The following is a 12,928-nucleotide window of genomic DNA, read 5'->3' on the forward strand; positions in this document are numbered from 1 at the left end:
TCCACGAATACAAGCGACTAGTCCAATAGTTCCTACCCTAGACCCTATTTAAAAATAAATTATTGACTAAATAAAAATGTCTTTCAAACTTTTCTAATAATCGCAAATGTAAAGCATCACATCAAAGTGAAGGGTTGTAAAGAGTACACATTCGATAGGGAAGTAATGAACGAGGGGAGGTCGGGCTAGGGTGGACAGTGCACCTATCATGTAACCTAAAAATGGACCTTAATATTTTTTACAAATAACAAAGAGTTCTATAGGGAATATGCTAAAAATAAAACATCATGTGGACCGTACTTGATGCAATAAATAAATAACAAAAAATGTTTGTAAAAAATCTTAAGCGTATACGCGTGAAGTTTGAAAACATATGATTGTACATATTTAGTTCCAAAAATACGGTCGTATACAGAATATCGTCTTTCCAAATTAGATAAATACTCAACAAACAAAAATATCTAATACAATTGAAAACCTAAACATAGATACTAGCATAATATGTAAAATCGTAGAGGTCTAGTAGCGTATTGTGAATAATTTAATAATTGTACATTAAATAAAATCGAGCCATCTACTCCATCCATCCTAATCCATCTACCTTAAGCTGGAAGTTTCTTACTTAATCTTTTTCATATTATATCTGCATATTTATATCAACACGTATTGTCATTATCCGTTTGTTTTTTTACTTTTTAACAGGAATTGAATCTATACGCTACGTCATCTGTGCTACGCAGCACTAGTCGAAAGCGATCCACATATCGAAGCGGCGATCCACGGACAGGTATGCATTTAAGTTATTTCATTCGTGTTTTCCGACGTTTATATTTTTGAAATAGAATCATTTGAACATCATTCCCCTAAGAACACAGAACATTTCCCTAATAGTCCGCATTTTTTTCTAAAGAAAGATTGCTCGAAACATAAAGTTCAAAATATTTCTGTCTGTCTGTTTGTTTATCAAATCTAAGAACCTAAACAGTTATTGAAGAATAAGAAAATATTGGGAAAATATCAATACTTTACTGGAATCCATTTAACAGTCCAAATATTAAAAAAACGCATTAGAGAGATGTAATAAAATAAACATCAGAAAAGCTACATCAAAAACGAGGGCTTCGGTGCCCGTTTGATAGCACATAACGAGGGGAGATCAGGGTAGAGTGGACACGCCTTGGAATGTGGAAAGTGCGGACAGGGAAATGGGCGATGTTACACACGACTAGCTTATGTTTTGCGTGACACGCTCTCAAGAATTTTTGCACGTGAATTCAATGTTCTGTTTATAAAAACAGTTAACAGCCGCGACTTGGATTAATTGTTTAGTGCTAATAAACTATTTGTCTTCATTTCGCTTGCAATACAGTTTTAAATATCATTGTTATAGTCATTGTTATTACCATAGATTAGTCAAGATTACTCATTCCTAACAAGAAAATGTACCCAGTTTTGAGAATTGAAATAGTTGCGTAAGAAAGTTTTGCCACGTCTCCGTGCTAAAATGTCCCTGAAATATTTGAAATAACTATTTATTTATTATGTTAATTACGCAGTATAAGTTATTTAACCGATTTTTTTTTTTCACTAAAAATGTTTTTATATGTCAAGAATTCAAAAAAAGAACTGACTAATAAGCCGTTTGTGGCTTCATTCAATTTTAAGGCGGCGAAGTATCTTTACTAATCTATGGTTATTACAGACATTATTTCAAAGTTTTATTAAGATCCTAATAGTAATAAAAATCAAAGATATTTTTAAATATATTCAGTTAAAGTTAATTTAGGAACAGTATTGAAACAAAATATTTTCATAACAACTAATTTAAAAATCCTATTAGGTAGTTAAAATCTCCTAACTTATATCTGAATCTGTGTAAATTATGGTTTAAACGTATTAGTTAATTAAATTATAGTATTATAAAAGTAGTAAAGTAAATTATAGTAGACAATAATAGTGAAGCTATTACAGTAGCAGTTTCACACCACTGTCAGTAGTTGCAAAAAATTGTTGAAGAAAATATGTTATAGTCGCCACCGTCGAACTACCGACCAACTTTAAAGGTTGTGGTCATAGATTAGTAAAGATTACTCACTCCTAACTAGAAAATGTACCCAGTTTTGAGAATTGAAATAGTTGCGTAAAAAAGTTTTGCCACGTCTCCGTGCTAAAATATACCTAAAATATTTGAAATAATTATTTATTTATTATGTAAATTCATGTAAATTACGCAGTATTAGTTATTTATTCGTAAATTTTCTCTAAAAATGTTTTTATTTGTCAAGAATTCAAAAAAAGAACTTACGATAATAAGCCATTTGTGGCTTCATTCAATGTCAAGGCGGCGAAGTATCTTTACTAATCTATGGTTGTGGTCTAAAAACATAATATAAGCTATCATCAGGCTGAACACATGCTCGTGAGCTACTCCTACAATATAAAAAAACAGAGTTGTACCACATTTCACACAGATACCCGCAACAAATTTTTAAACAAAGTTAGCAACAGCTAATATTAATTGCTAATCACAAAAAGTCCAATAATCCGGCCAGGTACGTGCGTAACGTGTAATGACCTCAACAAGAAGCAGAAATAAAATGGCGTTCGCCTGTACGGATTCACAAACTTGTTTTTGAGGGCGTTTCGAGGTTAGATATTATATAAAATTCCTCCTTCACCCTCCGTGGGGAGGGCGGAGGGACCCCAGTCTACACGCTGACCTTCCTCAAGTCTTGCCGTGAACAAAGGTCATCGTTATAGACTTTATAGCTAGTCCCTGTTGCTAAGGTGTCTCGTGAAGACGATTTACTTTTTAGTTATCGCGAGATTTGGTCCTGTTTAAGGGTACAAAAGATCTTTGTTTCTGAAAGGAAAATTAAATAAATTTGTATGAAAATGATAAAACTTAAATATAATTGTAAGTTTAAATAGTAACGGTGACGATGGAATTTATATATAGTAATAAAATGGTTACCATTTAATAACTAGTATTACCATTTAGTAGGTATTATTAATATAGTTGTCGCCAAACTGCCAGTCCGCTCTGAAGTTGTTGCTCGCAATGTAGTCATACAATTTGTTATGGCGACGCGATTCATTTCTATACAGGGTGAATCTGCATAAAGTGCACATATTGAAACAGGTAAAATTAAACCGCATTTTGTCGACAAAAAAAAAAAAAAATAATAAAAAAATTTTTTTGGGTTTTACGACCTTTTGAAGTTTTTTTTTTGGAATTGTGCACCTAAAGTAAATAAATCGCTATAACTTTTGAACTAAAAGAGTTATCATGTTCAAACAAAAATTACAATGAATGCCAATTATAGGCCGTACTGATCCATGAAAAAAACAAAACAAAAAAGCTTATCTTCCCAGAAAAAAATAGTACGATTAGTGTGAAAAAAGCAATTTTTTTAGGTTAAATTTCAGTAATCGTGAATTTCCTCAAAATAATCTAGGCTTTTTATTTTATTTTTATTATTTAATATAATTCTACGTCGTATTAGCTTTCAAACACTAAAAAAAGCATGCCTCTAACTTAAGTATAAAGTTTCCTACGAGCGCTTAAACAAAGGCAGTTTTTAAGGGTGTTGGTAATAAATAACATTTTTCATACAAACTAGTGTTTTTTTTTTAATTATTAAAGATTAATTTTATTACAGTTTTATCACTTTAATATCGTCAAAAATAAGAAACTACCATGAATTTACCATTGAAACATATTTTTGATAGTTTTCTTTGTTTATATTTTGGACATCTAATTATGGGTCGGACTATACCAGTTTTATTAGGGCGCACGTGCGTCGCGTCTTTTTTGAAACGTTCCTAGCAAACTTTATACTTGAGTTAGAGGCGTGGTTTTTTTAGTGTTTGAAAGCTAATACGACGTAGAATTGCATTAAATAATAATAAAAAAATAAAATGCCTAGATTATTTTGAGGAAATTGATGATTACTGAAAATTTTACCTAAAAAAAGTGCTTTTTTGCACTAATCTGACATTTTTTACCTGGGAAGATGATTTTTTTTTGTTTTCTTTTTTCATGGATCAGTACGGCCTATCATTGGCAATCATTGTTATTTTTGTTTGAACCTGATAACCCTCTTAGTTTAAAAGTTATAGCGATTTATTTACTTCAGGTGCACAATTCCCAAAAAAAAAATTCAAAAGGTCGTAAAACCCAAAAAAAAATTTTTTTAATTTTTTTTATATTTTTTTTGTCGACAAAATGCGGTTTCATTTTACCTGTTTCAATATGTGCACTTTATGGAGATTCACCCTGTATTCAGAACGGACTAGCAGTTTTAAAAAAATCATTTTGATTTTTCATTTTGTTTCGTATTTATTGACGAGCTGTACTATTATAAAAATATTAAAAAAAAACTAAATTCATTAAACAATGATGGTGGACATAAAACCACCTGAAACGTGTAAACATTTTTTCAAAAGGCCTACGCAAGCGTTAAATCTATTCAGCCATTTTTTATCTGTATAATTAAACTGTGGCTTTATGTGACAGGGTCTTTGTGCCTTTTGAAAGATAACAAAGTGGAATTTATTTTGTTACATGTTTTTGGTGTTTTACAAATTTGAAAAAATGAACCCATGGAATTAATCGATTATTTCGCTATTTTGTATTTAGACAAAAAAATACTGCGTGCGAAAACACGCGATTATAGAACTTTTTTGAAACTTGTAACACATATTAATTAAACAGACTAAAAATATTTATTACTAAACAGATTTACTATACAATTTGTAAAATTAGAGGTAATCATTAATAAAATTTGGTCTTCGCTGGAGTCGTAGTGATCCTACCATAGCGGAGAACAGTTATTAATGGCATTTACTGATTATTTGTTTACAGTGAGCAATAAAAAACTGTACGAAACCATTACTAATAAGTCAATTCAATTTTAAATTATCTTTAAAAATGCTGTGGTTGTAATGTGGCATAATTAATAAAGATATATATCAATGTATGTTTATACATTTAAACTGATTATAGCAGATAAGTATAAATATACTTCTAAAATATTAAAAATGGCAATAACTTTAAACTACTACGTCTGATTTACTAAAATAAAATAAAATGAACGCTTCCTATTTTCACCATAAATAATACTGAACGCATTTTTATTAAATAAGTTAGGTTGTCGTGTAGTTTGACAGTGGATATGAATCTTGGTGTGATTTCCTCAACATGGTGCGCATATACCGTTATAATCTGTGGGTATAATTCTCTCTGATATTTTTCATAACGAGCAGTACTATAAAGTTAGGCTGAAAGGCAAAAAGCCAAAGCCGTAAAACACATTAAAAAAACATAACGAGCAAAAATAAGTATAAATAAAAAAAAAAAAAAACATTAACAACTCAGACATGGTCGGAATAGTTGTTTACAGATAATATTTCAAAGTATTGCCTACAAACATGTAACGCTGAGTGGGTTAATTTATTATATTTTTAGAAACAATACAGTAGGTATATTTTTTGTTATATACCTAGGCATAATGAATATTTTAAATGTTTTTATAATTTTCAGGGTTCAGAGACACTGGGTATTGGCACTCGCCCCGGAATTTATACTAATTTATATCGATTTGGCTTTAAAATTAAAACTTTTTCAATTATATTGTGATTTCATTGCTGAATTATTTTTATAGTCAACCTTGTGATAGGCTAGTCGCTAATTTCGGCCTATCAGTTTGAGGGTCCCGGGTTCAAATCTCAAAATCATTTTTTTATTTAAATTTAAGCGTAGATTATGGACCCCTTTGGATGGATTATAAAAGCCCTTGTTGTTTTGAGAGGAGGTCTGTGACCAATTGTGGAACAGTGGCTTGATAATTTTCCACTGTTAATATGTTAACTTTCATTAATTATTCTATTTATGAGAACAGAACAGTATGTGGTATGACATCACCATCTTCGGAGAACTCTAAGAGGTCTGTGCAGAAGTGAAACAGTAATAGATTGATATGTAATAAAAAATCATTCTACCATAATATAAGGAGACGGCGTGTCGTCATGGGCGTACGTTCCCAATAAAACGTATTTACCTGAAAAGCGAGTAGTCGAGCGTTCACCCTCGACCTTGCTCGTCCTACTGCGATAGCGCTGCCCTTTGTAAGGACAGTATTCGAATGCGAACGAAAATATAGACTCCCAACTCATCATTATCAACGGCCGTCTTTTAATCACTGTCTTTATGTTACTGTTTTTGTACAGGAGTATTTTTTAGAATGAAGGCTTAAACCATAATCTACCACGCCGGCCCAGTACGGTTAAGTAGACTTAATAATTATACATTAATGCTATTAAGTACCAGATTCAATTGAAAATGAAGAGCGTAAAAGTTAATGTGTGAAATGTACTAATACGCGCCTGGCCAGCGTGGTCGACTGTGGCTAAAATCCCTCAAACTCTGACTCCCTGAGAGCAAAGTTGGAAGGCCCGTGTACCTACGTCTACATAGGGATGTAGACGTAGGTATTAGACTTTATAGGGATAAACCAGAGCACAGTAGCGCTTAAAACCACTGTTATAAGACAAATAGGGGATGCAATAGTCTCCGGAGTCACCTCAATGGGGTCCACTACCCTGTCTATTAGGCATTGCCTAATCATAAGTTCCCTCTATACTTTTTCTCGCGTCTGTTGTGTCTATAATGTATATACTCTTCAGTAACAGATTCACTCTCGTTTGGTTCTGTGCCAATATTTGTGTTTGTATGTAAATAATTGTAATATGTAGACCTTTGTTTTTACAGACGTAAATATGAATCCACGCTATTCGATTGTAAAAGAAATGTAACCCTTTATTATTGTAAAAAGAAAATAGGTTCTCTCTTTGTATGAATAGTTCTATTAAACTACTTTCAAATTTTAATATCTCTCAAATAGAAATAGGTCATCTTCGAGAATACAACTTGCCACCTTCTGAGACAGCATAATGATTGATGCTTTAACCTCTGGCCTACGGACCTTCTGCTGTGTTCCTATAGTCTTCATTATACATATAAATCAATTGGAATTTCTCTGTGATTTCAAAGTAGACGTTGTAGAACGAATATGAATATAAAGTATCAAAAGCTCGATACATTTTAATTTGCCGGTACCTAAGGGGTAATCTTGTAAACTGCTGATTCATTTTAATGGGCATTCAAGCAATGACAGAGGGATCTGAGGGATTTCATGGATTACTTTTTATCGCCAATAAAGTTAGGGTTCCTGCACACAAATCAAAAATCCGTGACACCAGTGGAGCAACGCGAAGACACTCGCCAGGTAATAAAAAATATTATTTAAGTTAGTATATAGAACTGCCATTGTATTGGGTATTGGGTTCCACTCTTTAGCGCGTCCGCGGACTTAAATAAGAGGCTATCATGTTAGTCCTCAGGCAATGCATCTGTGATCTGTTACTTAACAGTAACAGTTACTTACAGGTGTCCATGGGTGCCAGTGACCACGCCTTACTGAAGTGTAGATTTATTACTATTTCTGACTCAATTTTATCTTTCATTTAAGTAGCTTGGAGGATTTACAGTACTGATAGTAAAATCAATTTAAACATTAATTGTGTAGATATTGCACAATACGAACTGCATACTATCCTTTTAAACTTTTCTAGAAACCATAAGATTTCCTACACAATTGCGTTTCAAACGTTGGCGTTCGATAGACGTAATTGCAAATGGCATGATGGAAGCCTTCTATTTATATTTTTCGTTTTTTTTTGCTCGTCTGTAATAATATTTGCGAAACGGCGCGGTAATGCGCGCATTCATTGCATTGTTGTGGCGTCTGTGCTGCGCCTACGTCCATCGAACGCCTACGCTGGAGAAACGCTAGTGTGTAGATGCCCTAACATCTCTTCTGTTCGCAAGGGTGCCTGAGAATGGGGTGAATCGGGGCGGATGGAGATACTGCACGCTCCACGCTGGCCCAATTAGTGGCCAATTAGCGGTCGACAGTGAAATCATCACTTTCATCGAAGCCTCTCGTAAGTGTAATTTTACATCGCGTCTAATATTTTTTTATTTTTTTTGTTTATTATATGGAATTTGCAATCGTCCACCTGATGGTGTCAAGATGATTGATTACCCCCGAGGACTAAGTTGGATACCTCTGACAAGTATGTCTCCATTAAAAAAAAACATTCAAACTAGAATACTGTAGAGCTTGACCTGTTATAAGGCAGAAATAGGTATGGTGGTGGTGCCTCCGAAGTAGTACCACAAAGGATTTCAAACGCCTTTAATATCATGTTACCATGAAGTAAACTGTAGTATTGTTGAGGTAAAAAGTCCAAGAAATACCAAGAAATCATAATCTCTCAAACAACTTTATTCCAGAGGTTTTACCTGAAATTAGGCGTACGACCAGCTGTGATGAGTAGATTATAAAGCAAATTGCAAGATAATAGTTATTATGCTACAATTTAATTTAAAAACAAATAATTAAATTTCATGTATTCGTCTTTGTTTTTATCTCTGTGTAATTAATTTATAATTATTATCTTGTTTAAGATGGAGCAGTGCCTACAACGTCGCGCAAGACTACCAACAACAACTGATCACATTCATTAACTTACCTATGACCGTTGTTTGTAATCAATCTATATTTTTTTGGCTACCAAGTGTCGAATTTCACAATTTGTAGTAACACGTTATTTATAATTAATCTATCCAATATTTTTCCTATTAAAGTTCGACATTACACAATACCTCCCTATGAGCAATTGTCGAATCTTTGGTAGGTTGATCTTTGGTAGGAAAAACATTTGATAGATCGATTACTTAATAATAATAACAAACTTTATTAACAATTATAACATACGTTATAACACACTTAATTAATGTCCTTAACTAAAATTTTATTGTGAAAAGCTGTATCTCTTGAAATAATCATACTTTTGTAATAAACCTGAATGTTATGAAATAAACTTAATTTATTATTATAAACGGGTTTGTTTTATTTCATCCCTCTGTACCTATATTAGGTAATGAAAAACATTATTTTGACTGGATCAAGACATTAAACTTAAAAAATATATCTTAATAACGATTGAACTCGATTCCAATTGAACTCGATCACAGATGCATTGCTGTAATTAATACTAAGACTTAAGCTGGAACGTCTCACTACCTTCTATCTTGCACAACCACCTTGGCTGTTAAGTATCTACTTTTCGCAAGGCAAAACATCAGCGGCGTAGCCTGAGCGAGAGGTCAGCGCTTCTCTTTATTTTAGGGATGATCTTCAAACCAATTTCCTATTATTTGCTGATATCAATTTTCACTGTAAGCATTGATTAAAATTCTAATTTGCTTCCCCATAAAAGTGCGGCCCAAGGCAGGTCGCCGCGCCGCCCGCCCTGTCTAAATCTCTGCATAACATATTTAACCCGCTAATAGTTACCTATAGAGTTAACTAGTTAACTATAGAGTGGATATTGTCAAGATTTTCATTAGATCGATTTATTGGCAGGTACCTAATTACTTGATCGAGTACACTTTTTTTCTCATATCTGGCCTATTGTATTCTTTGTTTATACCATGAAACCACACAAACAAATCACCATATTTATCACAGGTGTAACTGTAAACTAAACACGGATTGAATTTGTCCCCATTTATAAATATACAAAATCCATTTGTATAATAGTGGTGTGGGCTTTGGTCTTAATGACTTATGCATTTATTTTCGCACGTAATCCGATCGAAATTTCCGCTCATTTGCGACAATCATTTATTTATATTAGCGGTGACCCGCGATACAGTGGTCACGGCCGCTATGTCAGGGCCAATCAATCGCCGCATCTACGTTTTGATTTATTTTTGGGTTTACTGACTTATTCTTGTCCAAAACCGCAGTGTAACTGCAGTGTTCTAGTTTGCAGGTATGGTAGAAGTAGCAATATATTGGTGGCCATAGATACAAGCGAAAATTATGTCATGTTAGATGAATGTTAAATTAAACACTAATCCTATCTGGGGTTGATTACGGGTGTCCGCGGGGAAAAGTAGCCAAATGACTCACCTCAACTAATGACTTCTTGGTGCATAACGTCAGGTGAACAGCGAATTACAAGTCCACTCCTTCTACTCCTACTACTATTTCAACAAAAAGGATATACAATAGAATACAATTTGTTTGTATTTCATCCGAGGTACAGAAGTTGTAGTGGATAGATCACAGATCGTATTCGTTTTGTATGTAGTATGATAAATAAACGTTATATATACAAAATTACCTTTATTAATAAATATCATTTTTAATTAGTTCTTCATTAACATTAAGCCTAATAACAGTGTTTAGCGTTCCGTTTTGAAGGGTAAGAGAGACCTATCCGATACGTTCCATCTTAGTCCTTTGGGCTAGCAATGCATCTGTGGTCAACCGCAGGTAGGAATCTTATCTTATGTGGTTACAATTACACGTACCATCAGGTATGTGCTTGTTTACTACTTCTACGGATTTATATGATAAAAAATTCAATATCTAACGATTCAAATAATTACGTCATCATCATCATCATCAACCCATTGCTGTCCCAATGCTGGACACGGGTCTCCTCTCAGAATGAGAAGGATTACGTTATAGTCCACTGCGCTGGCCAAGTGCAAATTTACATTACATTTAAAACTTTTAAGATTTAAGATCTCACGATATGTTCCTTCACCATTTAAACAAGTGATAATTAATTTCTAATATGCACATATCTTTGAAAAAACAGAGGTGCGTGCCTGGGATTGGAACGCCCGACCCCTCGATCAAGCTTCTTAACCACTGCTTTGAAATAATTACGTGACGCCTTTTAACGGCTTTTTAACAGTCATCATTGACAATGTGGTAGCAACATGCTAATTATTATATTCACGCGTGGCCCACTTGGCATTTATCCACCAAGTATTTTGCTAATTAATGCTGTCTATATTTGGGTTGACGAGTGTATTTCTGGATTAAAACTAAATATTGTAACAACATTTGGTTTTGTTAAATTGTAGTTACTTACACACGGCCGGATTAGAGGTCTAGAGGCCTTGGGGCAACAAAGGAGTGGAGGCCCCCCGGCCCCAAATTAATTTCCGAATAAAATGAACAATTTTTTTTAGTTGCTTTTTTCAATAAATATTTTATTGTGAAACGTAGGTAGATTCTTCTAATATTCAATTTGTACAAAGTACTGTAGATAAAGGTAAAACAGCGAAAAATTTATCACAGGAAAAGATTTTTTTTACTAGTGTTTACTAGTCGGAATTAAAAAAAATCCGACGTCTCTATTGTGGGGGCCCCTCTTTTGTGGTGGCCCCGGGGCTACCGCCCCGGTTGCCCTCCCTTAAATCCGGCCCTGTACTTACAAGAAATATTGTTTATACTTACTTAGATGTATGTTAACGTCTTCGATCATGGTTGATCGAAGATTAACGTCGTCAATCCATTGCTGTGGGCTGCTATTCTACGAGGCATTGCTCATCATAAGAGGAATCTCGTAGAATGAGAGGTGTTCAGGCCATGTGCGGATTAGAAGACTTCACACATCCTTAAGATCTGTTATTTGATGAACTCTCGTGCGTAAAGGGTTCTTGATGACGATCCTTATAATTAATTCCCCGAAAATAATAATAATAATAATAATATATTTTATATCACGGCGTGCGTAAATGGACGTTTTACGCACGCTTCGCGTGCGCAAAACCCCCATTTCCGACCCCGTAATATAAAATTTTATACAACACGCGGACGAAAAATGTTTTTCTGACTCGTGTGATTGCAGTCCTCGCCTGCGGCTCGGCCTGCAAACTCACACTTGTCAGAAAAAAAATTTTCGTCCTCGTATTGTAATGTACTATTATTGTACACATGGAAAATTAATAAGTTTAAAAATACAATCGGCGGTGGAAAGCGGTGGCGGTAGGAAAATAGTGATACATAATTGATATTCTAAATTTGTTGAAAGAATCTCGACCTCTCGATCGGCGGGTCCGACGTTCGAATCACAGACACGTCTGATTTAACAAAATTAAGTGCGTATTTAATTCCGTTAGCAACAGAGTGAGAATGCGAGAATACTGGGTTAAATTAAGTAAAATATGTTGCTCTACTAATATATGGCTACACAGCTACACAATAATAGTTATTACGATTATGCGAACACCATTAAATAATGCAATTCGTTTGTTTATTTATTTATTTATTTATTTATTTATTTATTTATTTATACATACATAGGCTTAAAACTAACATTACAGGTAACCCCAAGTCGTTAGTTCTCCTAATTTCAAATTATACAATTAATCCAAAAAAAAAACAATTTCACAAATTCAATCAACTATAAAAACAATAATTCAATGTCATAATAACTATTAAATATATTAAATGGTTATCGTAAAAAAATAATCACCGAGAAATAATAAATTAATTAATTGCAATTATAATAACAATTCATTTATAACAATGTCAAACAAAAATAAAAATAAAATCAATACATAATTCCATGTCAACAATAATAAAATAAATAAGGAAATAAATTGAATATCGTTACAAGTCACAAATAGAATTAAATATAATTAAATACAATTAATTTGATGCAACACTATACGCAACCCTCTTGAACTCATTCAGTGTACAGCTAAAGATGTCAATACGGCACTGGTACGTATTCTCATATGAAAAATCTTATATGAGAGAAACAAACGAAAATAATTCCATATGTCATAAGTGGGGACAGGGAGGGAGTTGTGACAAATCTCATTACATTTCACCAAGATGGGTTGGGGGTAAAAAATTGCGAAAATACCTCACGTAATTAATAGGCGCCCCCTAAGAGCCTGGCTTGACGACAACTATTGAAGCACAAATGTTAATTAGATACATAACGCACAAAATTAGTATAAACATGATGCCTAATTAATCTGACT

General features: G+C 33.5%; 2 long non-coding RNA genes across 2 annotated transcripts; both read left to right on the top strand.

The window, feature by feature from the left end:
* Nucleotides 1-4,285: 4,285 nt before the first annotated feature.
* On the top strand, nucleotides 4,286-6,773 carry LOC140749926 (uncharacterized). Its single transcript, XR_012103142.1, has 2 exons — nucleotides 4,286-6,468; nucleotides 6,530-6,773. It is a non-coding gene; the product is annotated as an uncharacterized LOC140749926 (long non-coding RNA).
* Nucleotides 6,774-7,090: 317 nt separating this feature from the next.
* Nucleotides 7,091-8,968, top strand: LOC140749925 (uncharacterized). The gene is made up of 2 exons (XR_012103141.1): nucleotides 7,091-8,007; nucleotides 8,534-8,968. It is a non-coding gene; the product is annotated as an uncharacterized LOC140749925 (long non-coding RNA).
* Nucleotides 8,969-12,928: the final 3,960 nt, after the last annotated feature.

The sequence above is a fragment of the Epargyreus clarus genome, unplaced genomic scaffold (genome assembly GCF_041222505.1).
Source record: "Epargyreus clarus isolate Ecla_fem2 unplaced genomic scaffold, WU_Ecla_fem_2.2 ptg000018l, whole genome shotgun sequence".
NCBI lineage: Eukaryota > Metazoa > Arthropoda > Insecta > Lepidoptera > Hesperiidae > Epargyreus > Epargyreus clarus.